Genomic DNA, 26,290 nt, shown 5'->3' on the forward strand with positions numbered 1-26,290 from the left:
CCCAACGGAAGCACATTGCATAAAACATGGCAACTGCCTTTTTAGTTAAACATGGCATCTACAGTTGGCTAAACATGGCAATTGCATTTCAACAAACATGGCAGATTCACTTTATTGAACATGGCAACTGCATTTCAGCATATGTGCCGCCAACATAACATTTTTCCAGTTAACATTGGCACTTGCATGCCAACATGCCCCAATGGAAGCACAGTGCACTAAACATGGCAACTTCACTTCATTCAACAAGGAAATTGCACCCGCGTAAGCATGGCAAAACAGAATTTTCATTGAACATGGCAACTATAGCTGAGCAAGCATGGCAAAACAGTATTTCATTAAACATGGCAACTGCATATCATGGCAACTGCATTGCACTCTATTAGGCACCTACTGCCTATGTGCTTTTTTCTGCAAATAAGACTGTAACGCAACTGACTTACTTGTTAAAGATCTTGTTCGTGTATATCTTGCTCATTTGCCTCTCTATCGGTAAATATGTTAGCAATTTTGACTGCTTTAGTGCCGTGGTCGCTTCTTGCTGTAGCTCAGATCCCATAATTTTTTGTTGCAAAGATGTGTACTGCTTGGCAAATTGTAGCAATGAGTTGCCAGGGCTGATGTACCGCTTCAAAACACATTGAACCCCTCGCTGCGCTGCGTAGTCTGCAGAAATGGGAAGAAGCACTGCATGGTAGGCCGACACCCAGTACACTCGCTTCTCCCACAGGTTAGCAAGTGTCTCGTTGTCTTGGACTTGATGTGTTTCAATCATGGCCATCCAGCTCCTTTCAAACTCCTCCACGGTCAAGCTGTGGTCCACGCACAGCTCGAATGCCTTGTGCAGCTCTGGACGGTCAGCAAAGAATGGTCCTAGCGTCTCCTCAGCCTTCTTTATAATGTGCCACCTGCAGTGCCTCTGCACTGCCAACGGAAAGACCTCCTCTATGCCTGCACGCATGCTGAAATCTTGGTCTGTTATTATGTTCATCGGAGCAAGTCCATCCATGCACTCCAAGAAGGTCTTGAACAGCCAAACGTACCCATCCGTGTCTTTGTTCCGGACGAGCCCGCAGCCGAACTGCAACGACTGATTATGGTTATTTATTCCTATGAACGGAGCGCATGGCATCTTGTACATGTTGGTTAGGTACGTCGCGTCGAATGAAATGCAATCTCAGAAATGTTTGTAGGCTCTCCTTGCAGCACAATCCACCAAATACATGTTCCTGACACGGTCCTCATCGTCCAACCTTATCCTGTAGAAGAAATCTGGATCTTCCTTCGCTTTCTCTTCGAAGTAGGCAATTGTGGCCTCTATGTCTGCCAACTTGCTCTCTCTATGGTACTTGGCCTGTAGGTTTGTGACGTCAGCTGGTATGTACGGCATGCTACTCAGTTTCCCCTTTTTGCTGTGGATGAGAGATAGTATCTGTACCATTCTTGATGGACCGACGTTACAATCATGTAGCAGCTTTACGAATTGCCTTTCGACGGGGGTGAACCCTCTGTGGGCGGTCAGAAATTTTACCAGGTCGAACTTCTTTATGAGTTGGTGGTTGTGCTCGTCAAAATACTCATTGACCACCCACTGTCCTCCATCTACGTTTAGCTTACACCGGACGGGACACTCTGTCTTGAGAATGACACCTCTCTTTCGTTCTGAAACGACAGGTGCAACACCTTTCCTCTTCTTGTTCCTCCGTGCCTTGTGGCACCTCATCTCACCTCTGCTGTACTCGTTAGTTTCCTTAATTTTTCTATGGTACTCGGTGTTGACCGCAAATCCATGAAACTTTGCATATGTTTGGTAGTATTCCTTTGCTTCTTTGAACGACTCAAATCTCTGCCCAATGTATGGTGGCTTAGGTACCATGATCTCTGATTGCCCTCCATCTTCATCCCCTTGTGCGTCGTTGTTAGTTTCATCATTCACTTCAGTATCGGCGGCAGTTCCATCTTCTTGAGTGTTGGCAGTGCTTGTGTTCAAAGGGGTGCTTGTCGGCATTGCTGGAATGATTGCCATTCCCGACTCTGACTCGAAATTGTTTGCGGCATGATTGTCTGCTGGCTGGTGCAACGCGTCTTCCGTGCGCTCAGAGCTCCCCGCAGTAGATATTCCCGCGCCACTGTTCACTGTAGTTGTAGGCCCTGTAATAGAAAAAACAGGTACGAGATTAAGATTTTTGTTTGAATAACATGTGTATCGCAACGGATCACATCATCTTCGAGTGATTTGGCATGACATCATTTCAAACAGCAAGCCGTGAGGCTGCGCTTGGACATGTATGGCAGCTGTATCTGTCCAGTCATGGCAGCTACTGTTCAACAAACATGGCAACTACTGTTTTGCCTACCAATAACTACAAATAACAAATGTAGTGCTGTTTCTGTGGTTCAGTTTTTCTCCTTACCTTGTTGTGCTGCATTTGACCATCTTGTGTGGTCTGTGACACCAAAATGACGTGCTCCACCTGCAGTTTGTGAAGCTTGCCACGAGACGTTTGCCGGGTTACCACCAGCGTAATAACCTGTAAGCATAGTAGTGGTTGGTCAATTCATGGCAAATGCAGTTTGTGCTAGCACGACATCTGCAGTTGCCCCTGATGTGGCAACTGCAGTTTTACTGGCATGGCAACTGTAGTTGCATCTGTATGGCAACTGCAGTTGTTCCTTCATGGCAGCTGCAGTTGCCATGGCATGGCAAATGTAGTTGTTCCTCCATGGCAACTACAGGTGTCTACGGATGGCAACTGCAGGTGTCCATGGATGGCAACTGCAGGTGTCTATGGATGTCAAGTGTAGTTTTTAAATCATGTCAATTGTAGATGTCTAGTCATGGCAATTGTAGATGTCAACTATGCTCCTTCTGCTAATTTGAGCATCCGCAACTTCACTTTTTTTGTGGACTCACCTGTGTATGACGTTGATGGCAGGTACATGGGTGCTGCCTGATGCCACGTGCTGCATGAACGCTCTGCATTTTCACCCGTGAAAACTCGTGAGTCCTTTTGCCAGTTTTTTGCATGTTCGTTTTTCACGTGCACAGCAGCATGTGCTCTTTTTTTCGTTTTGCATTACCTCGATAAGCCGTACTAGCTAGTTGAAGTTGGCTGCCCGCACATTTGTCAATGTTAGCGCCTTGTGACTGAACTTGCAACGGAGGCCCCCTAAGAGTGTTTTTGGTCATAAGAACTGCGAAAAAATGAGAGTGTACGACATAAGTAGAATGTCATCTTCATCGTTGTGAAGATGGCAACTGTTCTCTTCTTTTGTTATCACGCATCATACCTACGCCTGCATACTGTTCTAGTTGTGGCAGCAACGGCCCTGCAGAGATGAGTTGACTGTACTCTGATGCATCCCAAGGGGGCGTTTCTGACTTTTGAGAACCCCAAGCATCAGCGCCATCTTCGTGATTCATTCTTTTCGTGTCTTGCTTCTTTCTGATGTACTCTAAATCACTGCATGAACAAGAAGGCATCAACAATCCACAAGAATTGCATTCTTCTTCTGCTTGCCCATAGAAGATGGGGATGGCAAGCAACAGGTCAAAATAGGTGGCAGCTACTGACAACGAAAGGTGGCAACTGCCGTTACACATAAGTGGCAATTAATTTTTCCCCACCCATTCATTCCAAAAATTGTCCTTCCTGTCCTTTTTAGGGATTCCTACTCATCCATTTCATACGCAACTACCTACGTCAATTATACTAGAAACTTAAGTTAAGCTCAACACGTAGATCACAAAACTACTGGATCTGAGAACTACTGGTGTTGCCACCCCCGTATAGCATGGATCCAGTACAAGATCGGGGAGATTTTTCAGCCTAAAGGATGAGAAGGATGAGATAGGGAGATTTTCACCAGATTTTAGCTGATCGTCTCTGAAGGGCTGGTTGAAGTGGGGGGCTAGGGGTGGGGAGGGTTGGGGTGTGGTTTGTGGTGGGTTTGCCCTACGGATCTGCTCTGGTTGCCATGGCAACCAGAGAAGGACGGCGACGGAGGTAGGGGTCGAGAGGTTGGGGACGATGGCGGCAGTCGAGAGAGGCGATCGAGCGGAGGACATGAACGGCTGGGTCGTGCGGGCAGCGGGTCATGTGGCCCGGACGGGGCAGCGCGGGCGGGGTTGCCACGCACCGGATGTGCGGGCCGTGGTTTTGTGCGCGCGGATGTGGTCGTGCGGGCCGGTTCCCGTCCATGCCACACGAGGCGTGCGGGCGGGTTCCCATCCATGCCACACGTGTGGCAGTTATTCGGACCCTAAAAAAGGGTCACGTGGGTGCTACTGCGTCTAACGCTGTCCAGCATTATTCAATGCCAGCGCTTGTGTTCATCTGATAAAACGGACCAGGTGCTATTTTTTCTATCTACTTTTAGTACATATTTTAATCAATAAGAGCAATTACTTAGGTTTGGATATTTTTATGTGCAGCAAAGGTGGTGCCATATTGTGCCTATGAAGTGTGCATCAGCATCATCACGCACCGGTGTCCGAAGCCGCGTTGAGCTGCCCCTACCACTTTGAGCCGCCGGGGTTATATTAAGTCACCGGTCTGCCTGAGCCGCCGGAACTATATTGAGTCGCAGGCCTGCCTGAGCCACCTCTGTCGCGATAAATGGATCATCCATCGTCCTAACAAACCAGGTGATATCCATCCACGTTTGTTTTATTAGCACATGTTGTTTTTGTCAAAAAACTGTTTATCTTTGCCTTGGTCTGCAATATTGTTTATGCAGGGCAATTATTTATGACAAAAAATGATATTATACCGCAGAGATGGAGGCACGCCAACATCTTTTGGCACAAGTGGTCGTCGTTACTCAACGAACTCCTGCACCGGCTTACAACACCGTGGCCGTCTCTCGCGACTGCGCCGGCTTACAATGTCGTGGCCGTCTCTCGCGACCACGCCGGCTTACAAACAAGGAGGACAACTTGCCCGTCCGCACCGGCTTACAATGCCACGGCTGGTTCATCTGTCTGTGCCGCCTCAGATGTTGCGGACGTCTTTACTGTCCGTCTCTCGCGGGGCCTGGTCTACATCAATACACCGGGCCGCTCCTGTCTGCATGAGCTATTTATTGAGTATGAGTAAGTCAGTTCTTGGGTAGCCCGGTTTTCTTCCAATAAATTGGAGGCAAATTATCATCAGCCGCCGTCTGCGTTGGATGGCTCAATGGGCAGGTGCACAAGTCACCGCCACTACAGTTTGGTTAACTTCAAACAGCCAGTTGAAAGGAACCATTGGCCGAGTTGCTAACACGGCTCATACGGGATCATTTATAACCCGCCGCAGTCACCTCAACCTTCTGTGGATTCACATCGCGCTATCAACGCCAATGATGTATACCTCTTGCTATGGTCAAATATGGAGAATCTCAGGCCAACTCCTCGAGTCGTCTTGAGACTCGGGGGGGGGGGGGGGGGGCTACAATGGTATGACTCTGCAAAATTAGCCGGTTTCAATGAATTCAAGAACTCTGGGTCATTGCAGGGAAATAGAACCCGGGCCCCGGAGATTACTGCTAGATCGACAAAAATTTAAAAGCCGTCAGAAGATTTCCGGCTCAAAATAAGGACTCTGGTTTAAAATCCGGTTCAAGAGACATCTTTCTCCCACAAATCACTGAAGCTCTCAAATCTGGTTCAAAAGCCGGCCCAGGGTAAATTTGTCCCTCACAAAATTTTGAAGCTCTCAAATCCGGCTCAAGGTAAATTTGTCCCTCACAATTTTTTTGAAGCTTTCAAATCCGGTTTAAAGTTCCGGTTCAAAAAGAATTAATCTCTCGCAAGTTCGATTTCTAAGAAAAATTAAAGGTTGCCAGAAAGAACTTGCTACCATGATGGGCGATTCAAACATAGGTATCATGCCTTACAGCTTATCTTATTATGGTCACTTGGGTGCTTCATGCTCATCGAGCATAGCTGTCAGTACCCTCTTGATCGGTGCAATGCTAATATATGGTCACTTGGGGGCTTCCTGTTCAAACATAGGTCGTATTCGAACCTAAGAGAGCATAGCTGTCGATACCCTTTTGATTGGCAAACTGCCGAACCTACTTGGGGGCTTCTTGATCGTATCCGAATCATAGCTCAACCCCTTTGGGAATCGACATGGATCATATTCGAATCAGCGTCGCTAAACAACTCTTAAGGTCATTTGGGGGCTTCCTGTTCAAACATAGGTCGTATTCGAACCAAAGAGAACATAGATGTCGATACCCTCTTGATCGGCAACGCCAAAGCCACTGGGGGCTATATGATCATATTCGAATCTTAGCTTAACCCCTTTGGAACAGTTTTCTGATCGTATTCGAATCAGAAGCCTCAAAAATTTTTGAAGTCTCTTTTTGCAAACACAATTTTGGGTTTGACTTGAGACATGTTTTGGATTATATCTCAAATGTATATAAGTGTTTTATGCTTAACCCGACTTAACTTTGACTATAAGTCGCCGGCTTATGACAATCATCATCTATGTGGAAGCATTGGCTTCAAAAGATTGGGTTATCACCCTTACTGCACAGGTCATGTAAACTGGTAGTACAAATTCAATATCACAGTGGTTATATGTGAGGTATTATGACCCGCCCTGCGGTGAACTGCCAAGGGTTCTTGTGATCTGCTTGTGTGCAGGGTAAGACTACATTTGGGTGGTTACCCACCCTGGGCTTTGACGTTAAGTCGCCAGGGCATATGTTGTTTAAACTCTGTGCAGGATTTGCAGAATTATGACTTACATAAATGCTTCAGTCCAAGCTCATCATTGAAATTGGTGTCTCAAAAGGATTATCAATTATTGATTCTCTCAAGGGCTATAGGCCACCAGGTTACACAAATTCCGGCTTACAATGAATGTGCATTAAGTCGTCATCGGCCAAGAGCCGCCAGGTATTTAAACTCCGGATTTACTTGTCAACCGATGATGTATTCAAATCTTTAATGGCCAAAACTGGCTGGATTTTCATGATGATATCAAATAATTGAGGTTTTCATACCGGATTATATTATTCAAATCTTGAATAGCCAACATGGCTGGATTTCTATTGTGATTATCAATAAACTGTGTTATGATTGAAGTTTTCAAAGTCGCTTTAGCGCAATGGCTATTATTTTTATCAATGGGCATGATTTATTTTACAATGGAGGAAATAGTCCCGAGTCGCTGTAGGCTTACGACCCGGCACTTGGGGCTACATTGTTCAAATCAAGATTACATCGAATATACAAGTCCCATGTCACTGCCAGCATGCACCATGGCACTTGGGGGCTAATGCAAAGTCATTTTTTGCTCAACTTATTGAAGACCCGACTCATCAATTTTAAATGAGCCGGCCCTTGGGGGCTACCAATTGCTCCTGTCGGAAATTTAAGGTACACAAGCCTTAGTCCATTATATTGAAGGATCCATTGCTCAGTTGGTAAAGCACAAAGCTCTTAACCTTGTGGACGTGGGTTCAAGCCCCATGGTGGAGATTACATCATATGATGTTATTATCAATGAATTATATAGAAAGTCCCAGCTCAATATTATCTTACTGAGCCGACCCTTGGGGGCTACACGTTGCTGCTCCAGTTTACATGATAATATTTACAAAGTCCCTGCTCATTATTGCATAATGACCCGGCCCTTGGGGGTTACACTGGTTGAAGTTTTCATGAGAATAAAGCAATTACAAGTCCCAGGTTGCTGCAAGCATGACAACCCGACACTTGGGGGCTACATGTGTGGAATATTCAGTTTATATGATTGAGATGAATAAACCGGATTTCTTCAAGGTTGCAACACTTATTGGAGCAATTCTTAAACCATCACTTTGTTCTGCTCAAGACTTGGGGGCTACAGGTAATATGGATATAAGGGAGAAAAATCTTCAAATTATCAGTTTTTAGCAAATCAGGAAGATCAATTACATAACCCGGTGTCAACAACAATTATGACCCGGCATCGTGTGTTTTATAATACGGCAGTTTTTGGTAATGATAAACCGACAAATTTTACATCTTCAAGCCGGCTGAATTTCAGATGAGTATTTGAAGACCAAAATTATTTAACCCGGCGCCTTGGAAGCCGACTCAAGTGGATTATTCTTCACAATATTTTTTCTGTGAGAAACCAACATCAGCAAATTGAGTATGAAGCTTGCTTATTGACCCGGATTTTCTAGATGAAGGAAATGACAATTGGACTTAAGGATAGTCAGGTCCCGGCTGAGGAGAACATTTAACCTAGAGCACAAGGAATTAAGGATGATCAGGTGCCAGCTTACAAGAATTTTTAACCCGGAACACAATTTGTCAAATTTGTTCTTGTGTTTATTTTATAGGATCAGTTTAACATGGATAAATCCAAATTAAACTGGGGGCTAATGTCGGGGATATACCCCGCGGTATGACCCGGCCGCAATTGGCGACTCACTGGTGACCCACCAGGAGCTTGGCGATTCACAAATAACCTGCCCGATCTTGGTGACTCATTGGTAACCCGGTGGGCGGGTCAGATGGACAACAAGGCCCAAAGCCGAGAAGGCTGGCTCATGTTATGATGGGCCGGATTAAGAGGAAATGGATGACGAATATTTCCTTTACAAGGAAGCAAGACCCGGACTTGTAATCAACTTGTAAGAGAGGATAGACTAGTCCTAGTCCTACTAGGACTCCACATGTAACCCACCCCTCTAACTTATATAAGGAGGGACAGGGCTCCCCAAGAGGGGGAAGAAAATAATCTCTAAGGCTAGACACATCTAAGAGGAGAGCCGGTTTATGCGGCGACTCCCTCATGAGCATAATGAGACCTAGCCACAAACAGCTTGTAGGGTTATTACCGGATGATGTTTCCCGGGGCCCGAAGCTGTCTAAAACCTTGTCTTGCATGTTGATCCGCCCTGCGTCTCTCGTCCCACTCAACCCCTCTCAAGCTACCACATAGATGCGTTGGCCTCGCGATTAAAGTCCTGACACTCAGGACATCTGTCGTGACAATTCCACGACAGGTAGCTAATACTCTCTTCCTCCTTTTGTTCTTCGCTCCCCTCATCATCTTTTTGATCCAATGAGCTCACAGTTTCATCAATTTATTCTTCCATAGATTCCTACAAAATATAAGTCTCTTCTTGGACAGCAGAGACTTCCTCAATAAATGCATCAATATCGGCATTACATTCATAATTCTCATAACAATATTTAAGTATAGCCAAATTTTCAGATCTATGAACAGCATCATCAAGATTTTCACATGTTTTAAACAAAGATTCAATTTCATAAGCGCCCATAAAAGCAACCAATTCTTCTATTTTTTTCCACATCATAGTAATCATATATACCATTAGCATAAGAAGCAAAGGTTTCATTATCATTAAATTTGCATGAAAAGGGAAGGTGTGGAGCCTCCATCCTAGAGCAACAAGTATAATCATATCTCAAGCATAGTTGCCTAGCATACCAATACAACATATAAATTTGATCCCATAATAGTTTCCCTTTTTGTGTCAAGCGATAATCCCTAAAGTATTCACATTGATCCAACATCTCTCCCATTATATAATTGAATGGGGTTTTCTTAGGATTATCAAAGTAGTACATAATATCTTTCACATAATGAGCATCGAGGGTTTTAGGAGGTTCCCCATCTCCATGAGTAGCAAGTACACCTAATTTTTTTTTGTATTTCGTGTTCCATATCCATAACTAAAGATAGAGAACAACTTAGAACAGGAAATAAAAACTACTTAGTGTTAAAGCAAACAAGCACACACGAAAATATTCACCCCACGCTATAACTCCCCGACAAAGGCGCCAGAAAAAGGTGTCACAGCCCCAGTTTAGCCCTTGCTTGACTTTGCTTGTTCATCATGCCATCATGTTTAAATTCCAAAGAAATTTGAAATGGGGATTGTTGAAACCCTAGCACCAAATGAAATTTAACTAGGTTCAATAAAAATATTTTCAATAACCCAGAATGCCCTTTGGAAATGTTCATAATTTCTGTTAAAGGTGAAAACCTCTTCCAAAAATGATGAACATATTTATAGGCTATTCCTGGATTTTTGAATTAAATTATATAGTATTTGCATTTGGGCATTTAATTGCTAATAATATTTTAAATGCTCAAATAATCACAAACTGAAATGTTTACTGTTGGAAATATTCCAAACAGTGGCCGCAGTCAGTTGCATGATTTTTGGAAATGCTCTGGCATTTTTAATAAATCCAAACACAATTACAGAAAATAGGAAATAGTAATAAAAAAAGAGAGAGAAAGGTTTTCCTGGACTTACCTGCAGCCCCACCTAGCGCCCCATCTGGCCCAGCACCGCAGCTGGCCGGCCCAGCCCACCAGCGCCCTCCCTGTCGTCTTCCTCCTCGGGACAGTAGGACAGGGGCGTGTGCCCGCGGCGCGCACGCACGTGCAACGCCACCTCCTGCCTGCCTGCTGCCACTCCGATGCCGCTAAGGATGCCACGCACCCCCTCAGGCCTCTCTCAACTCCCTCCCGTGCTCATCCTCTTCTCCTGCTCTCCCTCTCGCTCCGCACCTCGGACCCGAACGGAGCCGCCGCCACCGACGCCGATTGCCGCAGCCACCATGCTCCCCTCGCCTCGCCGACGTGCCAAGAAGCCCCGTCTCGTCCCCCTCTTCCTCCTCACCAAGACAGAAGGTGCCGGAAGCCCTGGATGTCGCCAGCTCCGCCGTTCCCCTCCTCGGCCACCGAGGATCGCTGCCGTCGATTCGTCGCCGTCCGGCCTGCCCCGAGACCGCCGAGCATCTCTTCGTGACCGTGGTGAACCCCCGGCAATTTCTCCCCTAACCCTGCCCCCGTTTGGTTGCCGTAGCCGCCGCCCCCTTGCTTACCGTAGCCGTCGCGGCGCGGGCTCGTCGCCGGCGAAGCCCCGGTGACCAAATGGCCCCGCGCGTGCGTCCGTTGCACTCGCAATGACCCGTGGAGCAACGCTAGCGTGGCAGCTAGCTTGTTTGCAAGCCGGAGCGCTAACCCCGCACCCACCCGAGCTCCGGCCGCCGCCTCGCTCGCCGCCGTTGCTGATTCCGACCACCTCAGCACCTCCCGCTGCTACCAAACGACGCGCCTCACCACGACGCGTCCGTAGAGACCAACCCCGCCTCCTCTCGTCGCCAGAATCGCCGGAACGAGAGCCGCCGCCACGTCCGTGTGTCACCGGCGGTTAGCCGCCGACGTGGCCACTTAATTAGGGCTTAAGCACCCCGCTAATCACCCACTAGAGCCACTGCCAAGTGGGCCCCCGTGCCTAAATTAATTAGTTTAACCTCTCTGTTAAATTAGCACTAATCTCAGAGGGCCCTGCCTGTCAGCGTTGACTTTGCCATGTCAGCATTGACTGGGCCCACATGTCAGCGACACAAACCAGTCTGAGACACTGACGTGTGGACCCCACTGGTCAGGTTTGACCTGGACCAGCCACGTTGACCTGCTGACGTCACTAATACGTCATGCTGACGCAGTATTTGTTTCTGGAATTAAAATAAATCAAAAATGATTTATAAATTTCAGATAATAACCAAAACTTCTAAAATTCATAGAAAATTAACCGTAACTCCAAATTAAATAATTTATATATAAAAATTATCAGAAAAATTCAAGGAATCCATCTGTACCATTTTCATGCATGTTAGAACAACTTATAGCTGCTGTTTAGCACAAATCAATTAAATGGCATTTGAATAATCACATATGGAGTTTGAATTGAATCTCGTATTCAAACCAACTTCATTTAATCTGTTGCTAGTTGCATTAGCCCAAAACACATTCATTTTGCCATGTCATGATCATGCATCATATTGTGCATTGCATTGATTGTGTTCCCTTCTGTGTTGCCGGTATTTGTCCCCTCTCGATAGACGTGATACCGATGATGTGATCGTTGACACTGATGAAGACTCAATGTTATCTTCAGAAGTGCCAGGCAAGCAAAACCCCCTTGTTCATTCCGATACAATCCCACTCTCTCGCTCCTGCTCTCTTTTACTGCATTAGGACAACATCGATTCATCTGTTACTTGCTGCGGTAGCTGAACCCCTTTATCCTCTGCATGACCTGTCATTCCACAGTAATTAGATGAAACCCACTAGCATGAGTAGGAGTTGTTTGAGCCCTGATGTGCCTACTCATTCATGCTTGTTTGTCATGCCTGCTACTGCCTAGAGTTGAGTCAGGTCTGATTCATCAGGGATGAATCAGAGGTATGTGAACATGTCCTACTGTGTGTGAGCTAAGCGTGTGAACACGATTTGGTAAAGGTAGCGGTGAGAGGCCATGTAGGAGTACATGGTGGGTTGTCTCATTGCAGCCGTCATCAGGAACTGAGTTCTGTGTTTGTGGTCCATGATTCAGCTACTACCACGCATTGGGCCCGAAACCAATGGACCCTCTCGGCTTCTTGATCACCCTTATCCTCTGTCCAGGAGTTGCAAGTAGTTTCTGGTGTTTGTAGTATGCTGGAGGCCGTGCGCAGCGCTGACCATAGGGGTGGGCTGTGATGCGGTAGGCACGTGGCCGGGTAAACCGGGCGCCCGTTTGGTGTCACGGAACCCTGTTCACATCATTTGGGGCTGTGAGCGAAACTTCGGCCGGATCTCCTCATGGATGGAACCCGAATAGGCGATAAACCTGGACTAGAGACTCGAGTGTTTAGGTAGGCCGTGGCCGACACCCACGTTGGGCTTCCGCTTGAAGGTTGCCGAGTACATGTCGTGTAAACGGCGGTAAGTGGTGAGAGCGTGTGTGAAGAAGTACACCCCTGCAGGGTTAACATCATCTATTCGAATAGCCGTGTTCGCGGTAAAGGACTTCTGGGTTGCTTATATCAGTTCATAGACAAGTGAAAGTGGATACCCTAAAATACGCAAGATAAGCGTGAGTGCTATGGATGGCGTTCTCGTAGGGAGACGGGAGCGGTTCCATAGTGGTGTATTGATATGGTGAATATGTGGACTCGTGTGCGCCACCTCAAAAGAGTTACATTGCAGTCGTAGTTAGGTTAGCCACTGAGTCAAAGCTGGCTTGCTGCAGTTAAACTCCACCATCCCCTTTGTTGATAATGATGCATATGTAGATAGTTCTGATGTAAGTCTTGCTGGGTACATTTGTACTCACGTTTGCCTATTTTATGTTTTGCAGAGAGACTTCGGTCTCGCTAGTAGTTCCACGTGGACTTCGACGTTTAGCTTGTTACCTCAGCTACGATCTTGTGCCTTGGCAGGATCTGATAGACAGTCAGGCTTCTCAGCCTTTTTCATTTATAGATGTCTGTACTCAGACATGATAGCTTCCGCTTGTGCTTTGACTTGTATGCTCTGATTGTTGGGTCATGAGACCCATGTTTGTAATATCTCGCTCCTCGGAGCCTATGAATAAATTACTTGAGTCATAGAGTCATGTTGTGATGCCATGTTGTATTTGCACATATCAAGCATATTGTGTGTATGTTATTGAAATGCTTGGTATGTGTGGGATCTGACCATCTAGTTGTTTATCTTTAGTAGCCTCTCTTACCGGGAAATGTCTCCTAGTGTTTCCACTGAGCCATGGTAGCTTGCTACTGCTCCGGAACACTTAGGCTGGCCGGCATGTGTCCTTCTTCGTTCCTGTGTCTGTCCCTTCGGGGAAATGTCACACGATGAATACCAGAGTCCTGTTAGCCCGCTACAGCCCGGTTCACCGGAGTCCTGCTAGCCCAGTGCTACAGCCTGGATTCACTCGCTGATGACCGACACGTTCGATGCTGGGTCATGGATGCCTGTCCCTGTAAGTTTGTGCCACTTTGGGTTTACGACTAGCCATGTCAGCCCGGGCTCCTTATCATATGGATGCTAGCGACACTGTCATATACGTGTGCCAAAAGGCGCAAACGGTCCCGGGCAAAGGTAAGGCGACACCCGTGGGAATACCGTGCGTGAGGCCGCAAAGTGATATGAGGTGTTACATGCTAGATCGATGTGGCATTGAGTCGGGGTCCTGACAACGTTGGTATCAGAGCTTGACTGCCTGTAGGATTACCAAGCCAAACTGGTCGAAGTTGAGTCTAGAAATGCTTTAGTTATGTAAGGGAATTGATTGTGGGATGGAACGTAAGGCTCTTTTTACTCCTTATACCTCATGCCTTTCTGATCTGAGTCATCTTATCTTTCCTACGGGGATTAAGAACTCGGTTTTCTCTTCTTTCTATCAGGATCACGTGTTACTAATCCGTAGACTTATAAGATTGTTGGATTTAAGTCTCAGTTCAGTTCCTACTACTTCCGTATGTTAATTGTTGATCTCGAAACCTTGATATTGTGCTTCTGAGTTGTTATGCCACCATTTTTGTGAATGTCTCAAATCTTTTCTGAGCATTTACAGCCGTTATGCTGTCCGAGTCATTCCAGGTTTCTAAATAGTCTGATGCATTTGCAAAATCCTTTCCCTCTGGTTTCGATGTTCCTTTATGCCAGCTCAATCACACTAATTGTTGAGTTGAGGTATTCTAATGCCTTGACATTTATGTTGGAGTTACTATTATGACCCTAGGTATTTAGGGAGTCACCTAGTAATCTAGCAACGTTTTGTGTTCCCAGTGTGAGATTCTGGCCTTTATTCTCGAAAGCATTCCGTGATGCTACTTAGTAGTAGGTATTCTATTCCTGGGTTTTGAACCCGAGATTCACTCTACTTACTTCATGTTGATAGTGTTGCTGGTTCCTTTAGGATATTATTAACTTTGCGATAGTCCTCGAGGTTCGTGGTATATCCTTCTTCCAATTACCATGAACCATTCTTGGCAGGAGTTCTTCTGAACCAAAAGATGACAACAAGAGTGCTCTTGATGAGTTCTCCATTATATATTGTGGCTCTGCCAGTTCTACCTTTCCGCATGGATTGTCCGGAAGAAATATGTTGAATTCGTTCGGCATACCAACCCATGTATCCACAACTCAGAAAGTTATATGTTCCTTTGAGTTGTCCCTCTTTAGTTATCTACTGACCTTCGTCTATCAATTGATAGTCAAGAGTATGCGTGCGTTCGTTTATCGATGCCTATTACTCTTGTGGTCCGTCAAGCCATTCTATCGCAGAATGACTAGGAAAAACAAACTCCAGTACCTCTTCCATATCTAGGATTGGATCAAAGCAATTGTGCTTCGCAGATCAAAATGCCAGCCCAGCTTTTGATTCTGTTCTACCCTGAAGTATTACCGTCCTTATGTCAGGATTTTCATGAGGATTGCACCGACTCTTGTGAATTCTTGATGCAGTGATACTTCTTGCCATCATTGTTCATTCCTCGATTCCTGTGTTATTGTAACCGGAATGCCAACAAGTGAATCGTGGTGTATGAAATCAATACTGCTAGCAACTCCGTTGCTTGGTAGTTAAATGGACAATAATTTCATTCTTAGCGTGTTGGTTTTGAATCATCATTCTAAGGTTGATCATGCTACCTAGTCCTTATTTCGGTGCACCCTTCGATTGATGAGTTAGGATCTTGTCAGGTCCTCACTCATTTGATCATATCGTCTTGCCCTCAAAAGCAAGATTGTTCTCGAGCTTAGTAACATACCGGTGGTTCGTGATTTTCTGAATGTCTTCTCGGAAGTATTACCAGGTTGTCACCTGACTGTTATGTTGAGCTCGTAATCAAGTCGGGTTCTTGTGAACCACCCTTTCTCCAAGAATCTGTGATGGATATCCCGGAGCTAGTTGGTTAAGCTAGACAACAATTTGGAGAGTTGGAAGATAAAAGCTTGTCTGACTTAGTTCATGTTAAGGGATATCTTTGTGTAGTGTGTGTTGAAGAAAGATGATATCTTCATCGATTGGTCCCTGTGATCAGTTAATGGACCTATCATTCTTATCCAACCTTTGATTGTAGTATGGGCTATCATCCAATCAGACCAGAACCAACGATATTCTTAATGTTGTCTTACTCGTGGTTGATCCCTCGAGTATACACCATTATATCTTTTGGGTCTGACCTATGCTATCACTTGTTCACTTAACTATGGAATTCCTTTTAAAGGGAAACCTGGAAGAATTGTTGTTGAGCCCATTGACAACATCCTTATCCCCTCCATGATTTTGTTGAACATTAAGCTAGTGTTGGAAACTTTTGAAAGCATTTCTTCATGCTAACTCATGAAGTATTTGTTTGATGAAAGGAGTGACTTCCTCTTATACACGTGCATTTGGTGAAAGTTGCCGCCGTGGATTTGAGAAAGTTAGTTTTGCTTCCTCTGGAATCATCCTAAGTCAGTCATGCATACGTGCGAAGTATTCTGTGGTCTGGAGACTTGCAACCTTCATTCCATATGTGTTCCGAGCACACCAAGCCACTGATTGAGTTGTTCAAAGATAAAGGAGTCTGTCCAAGGTGAACTCTTTGGACTTCCACGCGTGGAGACTTCGATGTCATTAATGATGGTTCCCAACCAGAACTCGGTAGTGTTTTATTGTAAGACTACCATGTGATCATGTTTGTCTGAGGCAGCGTGTTCACACATGTGTAGCAGAACCAGCTCATGTTTTGGAGCTTGCTATCGTAGTTCATTTCCCAAGAATCTCGCAGCGTTGTCTCGTCGAATTGTGTTGCAAACTTTCATTTTTCTTCCTAGACTCGATGAGTCTGGAATATCCTGACACCAACCAGATCTGAATCTCAGGCAGATATGATGGTTTGGAACATTTCCAAGAACTATAATATCGGTCCCTCGAAAACCGGTAAAGTGGATGTCGTGGCCAACACACCCAGCCGGAAGACCTGTTATTATAATATCTTGATTGAGGAAGTTGGCCACCTCCCCATAGGGATTTCGTAGGATTTACTTCCTAGTTGCCCCTATGGATTTTGAGATCCCGAAGTCCGACCTTTTACTTGATGTTCTAGATATCAAACCATATCTATGAATGGGTTACGCTAGCACATCAAGGAGAACATTAGAAGCGGAGTGCTAAATGTCTCTCGGTCGATCATCCAGATTTTGTTTCCTTGGCCTCGCCAAGGTGAAATCTAAGAAGGTGTTATCTTCCTTTGCATCGGCATCTTCCACCGGTATTCATCATGGTAATAAGTTGTGTTGCCAGAATCCTTGACACGGATATTGGTAAAACCTTGATGATTATGGAAATGCTCAAGTTCTTGAGAGCACGCACAAGCGTTAGGTGTTACCATCGGCACTAGCTGGGATTGCTCTTAGTTTCCTCGGTTATGCTATAACCAATCCAACAGTGGATTCATCCTCTACTATTGAGCTTCTCCCCAGTTACTAAAATCATTCCTTGTGTTGTTTTCAACAAGGTAATCCACATCATCCATTCTAATCCGGTTATGTTATTCTACCCAACCCCTCTAAACAATCGCTCGAGAATTGCCTTAGGCTGGTATAAAGAGTTTCAATGATCTCTAAATCAAAGGTAATTCTTTTTGCCACTTAAGAGGATAAATCTACGAGTCACCTCTTCCAAGGTGCCCCATTATGGAATCATGGCAGTTATGTCATCGCTATCTTAAAAACATGCACCATCCTACTCCAGCATGGAATTGTTGCCTACCAAATTAAACCTTCGTCATATATTCTTTTCCATCACCCCCGATATGTGTTTTGTGTCTCAACTCGAGAAATATTACTACGTCTCATTCCATGAGTTGCTCGATCTTCGAGAAGATCGATTCCTGTAGAGTTTCTTTCTGTTGTCATCGTGTTGGATGAAGATCTCGAAAGCGAAGACATCGAGATAAATTTGAAGCAATGAATCAACATCTTTGAGGAGGATAATGGATCATGAAGACTGTGTCAGTTCCGTGTCCCCTCTATCTTCTTACCTCACGTCTTGAATCTCGGGACGAGATTTTTGTTTAGTGGGGGTGAGTTGTCACAGCCCCAGTTCAGCCCTTGCTTGACTTTGCTTGTTCATCATGCCATCATGTTTAAATTCCAAAGAAATTTGAAATGGGGATTGTTGAAACCCTAGCACCAAATGAAATTTAACTAGGTTCAATAAAAATATTTTCAATAACCCAGAATGCCCTTTGGAAATGTTCATAATTTCTGTTAAAGGTGAAAACCTCTTCCAAAAATGATGAACATATTTATAGGCTATTCTTGGATTTTTGAATTAAATTATATAGTATTTGCATTTGGGCATTTAATTGCTAATAATATTTTAAATGCTCAAATAATCACAAACTGAAATGTTTACTGTTGGAAATATTCCAAACAGTGGCCGCAGTCAGTTGCATGATTTTTGGAAATGCTCTGGCATTTTTAATAAATCCAAACACAATTACAGAAAATAGGAAATAGTAATAAAAAAAGAGAGAGAAAGGTTTTCCTGGACTTACCTGCAGCCCCACCTAGCGCCCCATCTGGCCCAGCACCGCAGCTGGCCGGCCCAGCCCACCAGCGCCCTCCCTGTCGTCTTCCTCCTCGGGACAGTAGGACAGGGGCGTGTGCCCGCGGCACGCACGCACGCGCAACGCCACCTCCTGCCTGCCTGCTGCCACTCCGACGCCGCTAAGGATGCCACGCACCCCCTCAGGCCTCTCTCAACTCCCTCCCGTGCTCATCCCCTTCTCCTGCTCTCCCTCTCGCTCCGCACCTCGGACCCGAACGAAGCCACCGCCACCGACGCCGATTGCCGCAGCCGCCGTGCTCCCCTCGCCTCGCCGACGTGCCAAGAAGCCCCGTCTCGTCCCCCTCTTCCTCCTCACCAAGACAGAAGGTGCCGGAAGCCCTGGATGTCGCCAGCTCCGCCGTTCCCCTCCTCGGCCACCGAGGATCGCTGCCGTCGATTCGTCGCCGTCCGGCCTGCCCCGAGACCGCCGAGCATCTCTTCGTGACCGTGGTGAGCCGCCGGTAATTTCTCCCCTAACCCTGCCCCCGTTTGGTTGCCGTAGCCGCCGCCCCCTTGCTTACCGTAGCCGTCGCCGCGCGGGCTCGTCGCCGGCGAAGCCCCGGTGACCAAATGGCCCCGCGCCTGCGTCCGTTGCACTCGCAATGACCCGTGGAGCAACGCTAGCATGGAAGCTAGCTTGTTTGCAAGCCGCAGCGCTAACCCCGCACCCACCCGAGCTCCGGCCGCCGCCTCGCTCGCCGCCGTTGCTGATTCCGACCACCTCAGCACCTCCCGCTGCTACCAAACGACGCGCCTCACCACGACGCGTCCGTAGAGACCAACCCCGCCTCCTCTCGTCGCCAGAATCGCCGGAACGAGAGCCGCCGCCACGTCCGTGTGTCACCGGCGGTTAGCCGCCGACGTGGCCACTTAATTAGGGCTTAAGCACCCTGCTAATCACCCACTAGAGCCACTGCCAAGTGGGCCCCCGTGCCTAAATTAACTAGTTTAACCTCTCTGTTAAATTAGCACTAATCTCAGAGGGCCCCGCCTTTCACCGTTGACTTTGCCATGTCAACATTGACTGGGCCCACATGTCAGCGACACAAACCAGTCTGAGACACTGACGTGTGGACCCCACTGGCCAAGTTTGACCTGGACCAGCCACGTTGACCTGCTGACGTCACTAATACGTCATGCTGACGCAGTATTTGTTTTTGGAATTAAAATAAATCAAAAATGATTTATAAATTTCAGATAATAACCAAATCTTCTAAAATTCATAGAAAATTAACCGTAACTCCAAATTAAATAATTTATATATGAAAAATTATCAGAAAAATTCAAGGAATCCATCTGTACCATTTTCATGCATGTTAGAACAACTTATAGTTGCTGTTTAGCACAAATCAATTAAATGGCATTTGAATAATCACATATGGAGTTTGAAATTGAATCTCGTATTCAAACCAACTTCATTTAATCTGTTGCTAGTTGCATTAGCCCAAAACACATTCATATTGCCATGTCATGATCATGCATCATATTGTGCATTGCATTGATTGTGTTCCCTTCTGTGTTGCCGGTATTTGTCCCCTCTCGATAGACGTGATACCGATGATGTGATCGTTGACACTGATGAAGACTCAATGTTATCTTCAGAAGTGCCAGGCAAGCAAAACCCCCTTGTTCATTCCGATACAATCCCACTCTCTCGCTCCTGCTCTCTTTTACTGCATTAGGACAACATCGATTCATCTGTTACTTGCTGCGGTAGCTGAACCCCTTTATCCTCTGCATGACCTGTCATTCCACAGTAATTAGATGAAACCCACTAGCATGAGTAGGAGTTGTTTGAGCCCTGATGTGCCTACTCATTCATGCTTGTTTGTCATGCCTGCTACTGCCTAGAGTTGAGTCAGGTCTGATTCATCGGGGATGAATCAGAGGTATGTGAACATGTCCTACTGTGTGTGAGCTAAGCGTGTGAACACGATTTGGTAAAGGTAGCGGTGAGAGGCCATGTAGGAGTACATGGTGGGTTGTCTCACTGCAGCCGTCATCAGGAACTGAGTTCTGTGTTTGTGATCCATGATTCAGCTACTACCACGCATTGGGCCCGAAACCAATGGACCCTCTCGGCTTCTTGATCACCCTTGTCCTCTGTCCAGGAGTTGCAAGTAGTTTCTGGTGTTTGTAGTATGCTGGAGGCCGTGCGCAGCGCTGACCGTAGGGGTGGGCTGTGATGCGGTAGGCACGTGGCCGGGTAAACCGGGCGCCCGTTTGGTGTCACGGAACCCTGTTCCCATCGTTTGGGGCTGTGAGCGAAACTCCGGCCGGATCTCCTCATGGATGGAACCCGAATAGGCGATAAACCTGGACTAGAGACTCGAGTGTTTAGGTAGGCCGTGGCCGACACCCACGTTGGGCTTCCGCTTGAAGGTTGCCGAGTACATGTCGTGTAAACGGCGGTAAGTGGTGAGAGCGTGTGTGAAGAAGTACACCCCTGCAGGGTTAACATCATCTATTCGAATAGCCGTGTCCGCGGTAAAGGACTTCTGGGTTGCTTATATTAGTTCATAGGCAAGTGAAAGTGGATACCCTAAAATACGCAAGATAAGCGTGAGTGCTATGGATGGCGTTCTCGTAGGGAGATAGGAGCGGTTCCATAGTGGTGTATTGATATGGTGAATATGTGGACTCATGTGCGCCACCTCAAAAGAGTTACATTGCAGTCGTAGTTAGGTTAGCCACTGAGTCAAAGCTGGCTTGCTGCAGTTAAACTCCACCATCCCCTTTGTTGATAATGATGCATATGTAGATAGTTCTGATGTAAGTCTTGCTGGGTACATTTGTACTCACGTTTGCCTATTTTATGTTTTGCAGAGAGACTTCGGTCTCGCTAGTAGTTCCACGTGGACTTCGACGTTTAGCTTGTTACCTCAGCTACGATCTTGTGCCTTGGCAGGATCTGATAGACAGTCAGGCTTCTCAGCCTTTTTCATTTATAGATGTCTGTACTCAGACATGATAGCTTCCGCTTGTGCTTTGATTTGTATGCTCTGAGTGTTGGGTCATGAGACCCATGTTTGTAATATCTCGCTCCTCGGAGCCTAATGAATAAATTACTTGAGTCATAGAGTCATGTTGTGATGCCATGTTGTATTTGCACATATCAAGCATATTGTGTGTATGTTATTGAAATGCTTGGTATGTGTGGGATCTGACCATCTAGTTGTTTATCTTTAGTAGCCTCTCTTACCGGGAAATGTCTCCTAGTGTTTCCACTGAGCCATGGTAGCTTGCTACTGCTCCGGAACACTTAGGCTGGCCGGCATGTGTCCTTCTTCGTTCCTGTGTCTGTCCCTTCGGGGAAATGTCACGCGATGAATATCGGAGTCCTGTTAGCCCGCTACAGCCCAGTTCACTGGAGTCCTGCTAGCCCAGTGCTACAACCTGGATTCACTCTCTGATGACCGACACGTTCGATGCTGGGTCATGGATGCCTGTCCCTGTAAGTTTGTGCCACTTTGGGTTTACGACTAGCCATGTCAGCCCGGGCTCCTTATCATATGGATGCTAGCGACACTGTCATATACGTGTGCCAAAAGGCGCAAACGGTCCCGGGCAAAGGTAAGGCGACACCCATGGGAATACCGTGCGTGAGGCCGCAAAGTGATATGAGGTGTTACATGCTAGATCGATGTGGCATTGAGTCGGGGTCCTGACAAAAGGTCTTGATAACCCACAAGTATAGGGGATCAATTGTAGCCTCTTTTGATAAGTAAGAGTGTTGAACCCAACGAGGAGCTAAAGGTAGAACAAATATTCCCTCAAGTTCTACCGAGCACCGATACAAATCTACGCACGCTTAACGTTCACTTTACCTAGAACAAGTATAAAACTAGAAGTACTTTGTAGGTGTAATGGGATAGGTTTGCAAGAATATAAAGAGCACGTAAATTAAAACTAGGGGATGTTTAGGTAAAGAAGCAATAAAGTTACTATAACTAGTGTGGAAAAGTGGTGGTAGGAGTTGTGAAATTGTTCCTAAGCAATTGACTACTTTACTAGACCGATAGCAAGTTCTATGTGGGAGAGGCCTCTTCTAGCATGTCATCCCTGACTTGGAATTCTATGCACTTATGATTGGAACTATTAGCAAGCATCTGAAACTACTAATATTCATTAAGGTAAAACCCAACCATAGCATTAAGATATATTGGTCCTCCTTCAATCCCGCATGCATCAATTTCTATGCTAGGTTGAAGCTTCTGTCACTCTTGCCCTCCAATACATAGTCCTATCAACATACAACTAACCCTATGGTGTGATCCACGCGCGCACTCATATGATGGGAACCAAAGGACAACAACATAACCACAAGAAAATTAAACTAATCATAGCAATTCACCAATTACCGATAGGACAACGAAAATCTACTCAGACATCATAGGATGGCAACACATCATTGGCTAATATTATGAAGCAGAAAGCACCATGTTCAAGTTGAGGCTACAACGGGTAGCGGGAGAGTGGACCGCTGAATATAGCTGGGGGAAGGTGATGACGATGTTGGTGAAGATGACGGAGGTGTTGGTGTAGATTGCGGTGATGATGATGGCCCCGGCGGCGTTCCGGCGCCACCGGAAGCGAGGGGGAGAGAGCCCCCTTCTTCTTCTTCTTCCTTGACCTTCTCCCCAGATGGGAGAAGGGTTTCCCCTCTGGTCCATGGCCTCCATGGCGTGGGAGGGGCGAGATCCCCTCCAAGATTGGATCTGTCTCTCTGCATCTCTCTATTTCTGCGTTCCTCCCTATTCCAGATTCTGGCCTTTCACCGTTTCTTATATTCCCGAAGATCTGTAACTCTGATTGGGATGAAATTTTAACACAATCTCTATCCAGATATTGGCTTTCTTGTGGCGAAAGAAGGGTACCAACCGCCTTAAGAGATGTCCACGAGGGTCCGGGGTGCGCCCACCCCCCTGGGGCACGCCCCCTTGCCTCGTGGGCCCCTCGAGCATCGTCTCACGTTGATTCCATTTCCCAAAAATCAAAAATATTCCAAAAAAATCTCTGTCAGTTTTTATCCCATTTGGACTCCGTTTGATATGGGTTTTCTACGAAACAAAAAACATGCAACAAACATGAACTGACACTGGGCACTGGATCAATATGTTAGTCCTAAAAATAGTATAAAAAGTTGCCAAAAGTATGGGAAAGTTGTAGAATATTGGCATGGAACAATAAAAAATTATAGATAAGATGAAGACTTATCACAGACATGACCGAGATACCTCTCCGGCCAATAACCAATAGTGGGATCTGGATACCCATATCGGCTCTCACATGTTCCACGATGATCTCATGGGATGAACCACGATGTCGGGGATTCAATCAATCTCGTATACGATTGCCTTTGTCCATCGATAGGTTACTTGCCCGAGATTCAATCATGGTATCCCCATACCTCGTTCAATCTCGTTACCGTCAAGTCTCTTTACTCGTTCCGTAACGCATGATCCTGTGCCAACTCCCTAGTCACATTGAGCTCATTATGATGATGCATTACCAAGTGGGCCCATAGATACCTCTCCGTCATACGGAGTGACAAATCCTAGTCTCGATTCGTGCCAACCCAACAGACACTTTCACAGACACATGTAGTGTACTTTTATTGCCACCCAGTTACATAGTGACGTTTGATACACCCAAGGAATTCCTACGGTATCCGAGAGTTGCACAATCTCATGGTCTAAGGAAATGATACTTGACATTAGAAAAGCTCTTAGAAAACGAACTACACGATCTTATGCTATGCTTAGGATTGGGTCTTATCCATCACATCATTCTCCTAATGATGTGATCTCGTTATCAACGACATATAATGTCCATGGTCAGGAAACCACAACCATCTATTGATCAACGAGCTAGTTCAACTAGAGGCTTACTAGGGACATATTACGGTCTATGTATTCACACATGTATTACGGTTTCTGATTAATACAATTATAGCATGAACAACAGACAATTACCATGAACAAGGAAATATAATAATAACCACTTTATTATTGCCTCTAGGGCATAGTTCCAACAGGTGGCCCATTAGTTCCCCCGGTGGGTTCCGGTAACCCCTCTGGCACTCCGGTTTTACCCAAAACTTCCCGGAACTCTTCCGGTGTCCGAATAACATGGTCCAATATATCAATCTTTTTGTCTCGACCATTTCGAGACTCCTCTTCATGTCCGTCATCTCAGCTGGAACTCCAAACAAACTTTGGTCATCAAAAACACATAAATCATAATACATATCGTCATCGAACGTTAAGCGTGCGGACCCTACGGGTTCGAGAACTATGTAGACATGACCGAGACACATCTCCCGTCAATAACCAATAGCGGAACCTAGATGCTCATATTGGCTCCCACATATTCTACGAAGATCTTTATTGGTCAAATCGCATAACAACATACGTTGCTCCCTTTGTCATCGGTATGTTACTTGCCCGAGATTCAATCATTGGTATCATCATACCTAGTTCAATCTCGTTACCGGCAAGTCTCTTTAATCGTTCCGTAATACTTCATGCCGCAACTAACTCGTTAGTCACAATGTTTGCAAGGCTTATAGTGATGAGCATTACCGAGAGGGCCCAGAGATACCTCTCTGAAACACGGAGTGACAAATCCTAATCTCAATCTATGCCAACCCAAAAAACACCTTAGAGACACCTATAGAGCATCTTTATAATCACCATTTACGTTGTGAAGTTTGATAGCAATCAAGGTGTTCCTATGGTATTCGGGAGTTGCATAATCTCATAGTCGGAGGAACATGTATAAGTCATGAAGAAAGCAGTAGCAATGAAACTGTAAGGATCATAATGCTAAACTAACAGATCGGTCATGTCCATCATATCATTCTCCTAATGATGTGATTCTGTTTATCAAATGACAACACATGTCTATGGTTAGGAAACTTAACCATCTTTGATTAACGAGCTAGTCAAGTAGAGGCATACTAGGGACATTTATGTTTTGTCTATGTATTCACACATGTACTAAGTTTCCGGTTAATACAATTCTAGCATGAATAATAAACATTTATCATGAAATAAGGAAATAAATAATAACTTTATTATTGCCTCTAGGGCATATTTCCTTCAGTCTCCCACTTGCACTAGAGTCAATAATCTAGATTATAAAGTAATGATTCTAACACCCATGAAGTTTTGGTGATGATCATGTTTTGCTCGTGGAAGGGGCTTAGTCAATGGGTCTGCAACATTCAGATCCATATGTATCTTGAAAATCTCTATGTCCCCTTCCGACACTTGATGGCGGATGGAATTGAAGCGTCTCTTGAAGTGTTTGGCTCTCTTGTGAAATCTGGATTCCTTTGCCAAGGCAATTGCACCAGTATTGTCACAAAAGATTTTCATTGGACCCGATGCACTGGGTATGACACCTAGATCGGATATGAACTCCTTCATCTAGACTCCTTCATTTGCTGCTTCCGAAGCAGCAATGTACTCTGTTTCACACGTAGATCCCGCCACGATGCTCTGCTTGGAACTGCCCAACTGACAGCTCCTCCATTCAATAAAAATACGTATCCAATTTGCAACTTTGAGTCATCCAGATCAGTGTCAAAGCTTCCATCGACGTAGCCGTTTACGACGAGCTCTTTGTCACCTCCATAAACAAGAAAAATATCCTTAGTCCTTTTCCGGTATTTCAGGATGTTCTTGACCACTGTCCAGTGCTCTAATCCGGGATTACTTTGGTACCTCCCTGCTATGCTTATAGCAAGGCACACATCAGGTCTGGTAGACAACATTGTATACATGATAGAACCTATGGCTGAAGCATAGGGAATGACTTTCATTTTCTCTCTATCTTCTGCAGTGGTCGGGCATTGAGTCTGACTCAACTTCAC

This window comes from Triticum aestivum, chromosome 1B (assembly GCF_018294505.1).
Source record: "Triticum aestivum cultivar Chinese Spring chromosome 1B, IWGSC CS RefSeq v2.1, whole genome shotgun sequence".
In the NCBI taxonomy this organism is placed as follows: domain Eukaryota; kingdom Viridiplantae; phylum Streptophyta; class Magnoliopsida; order Poales; family Poaceae; genus Triticum; species Triticum aestivum.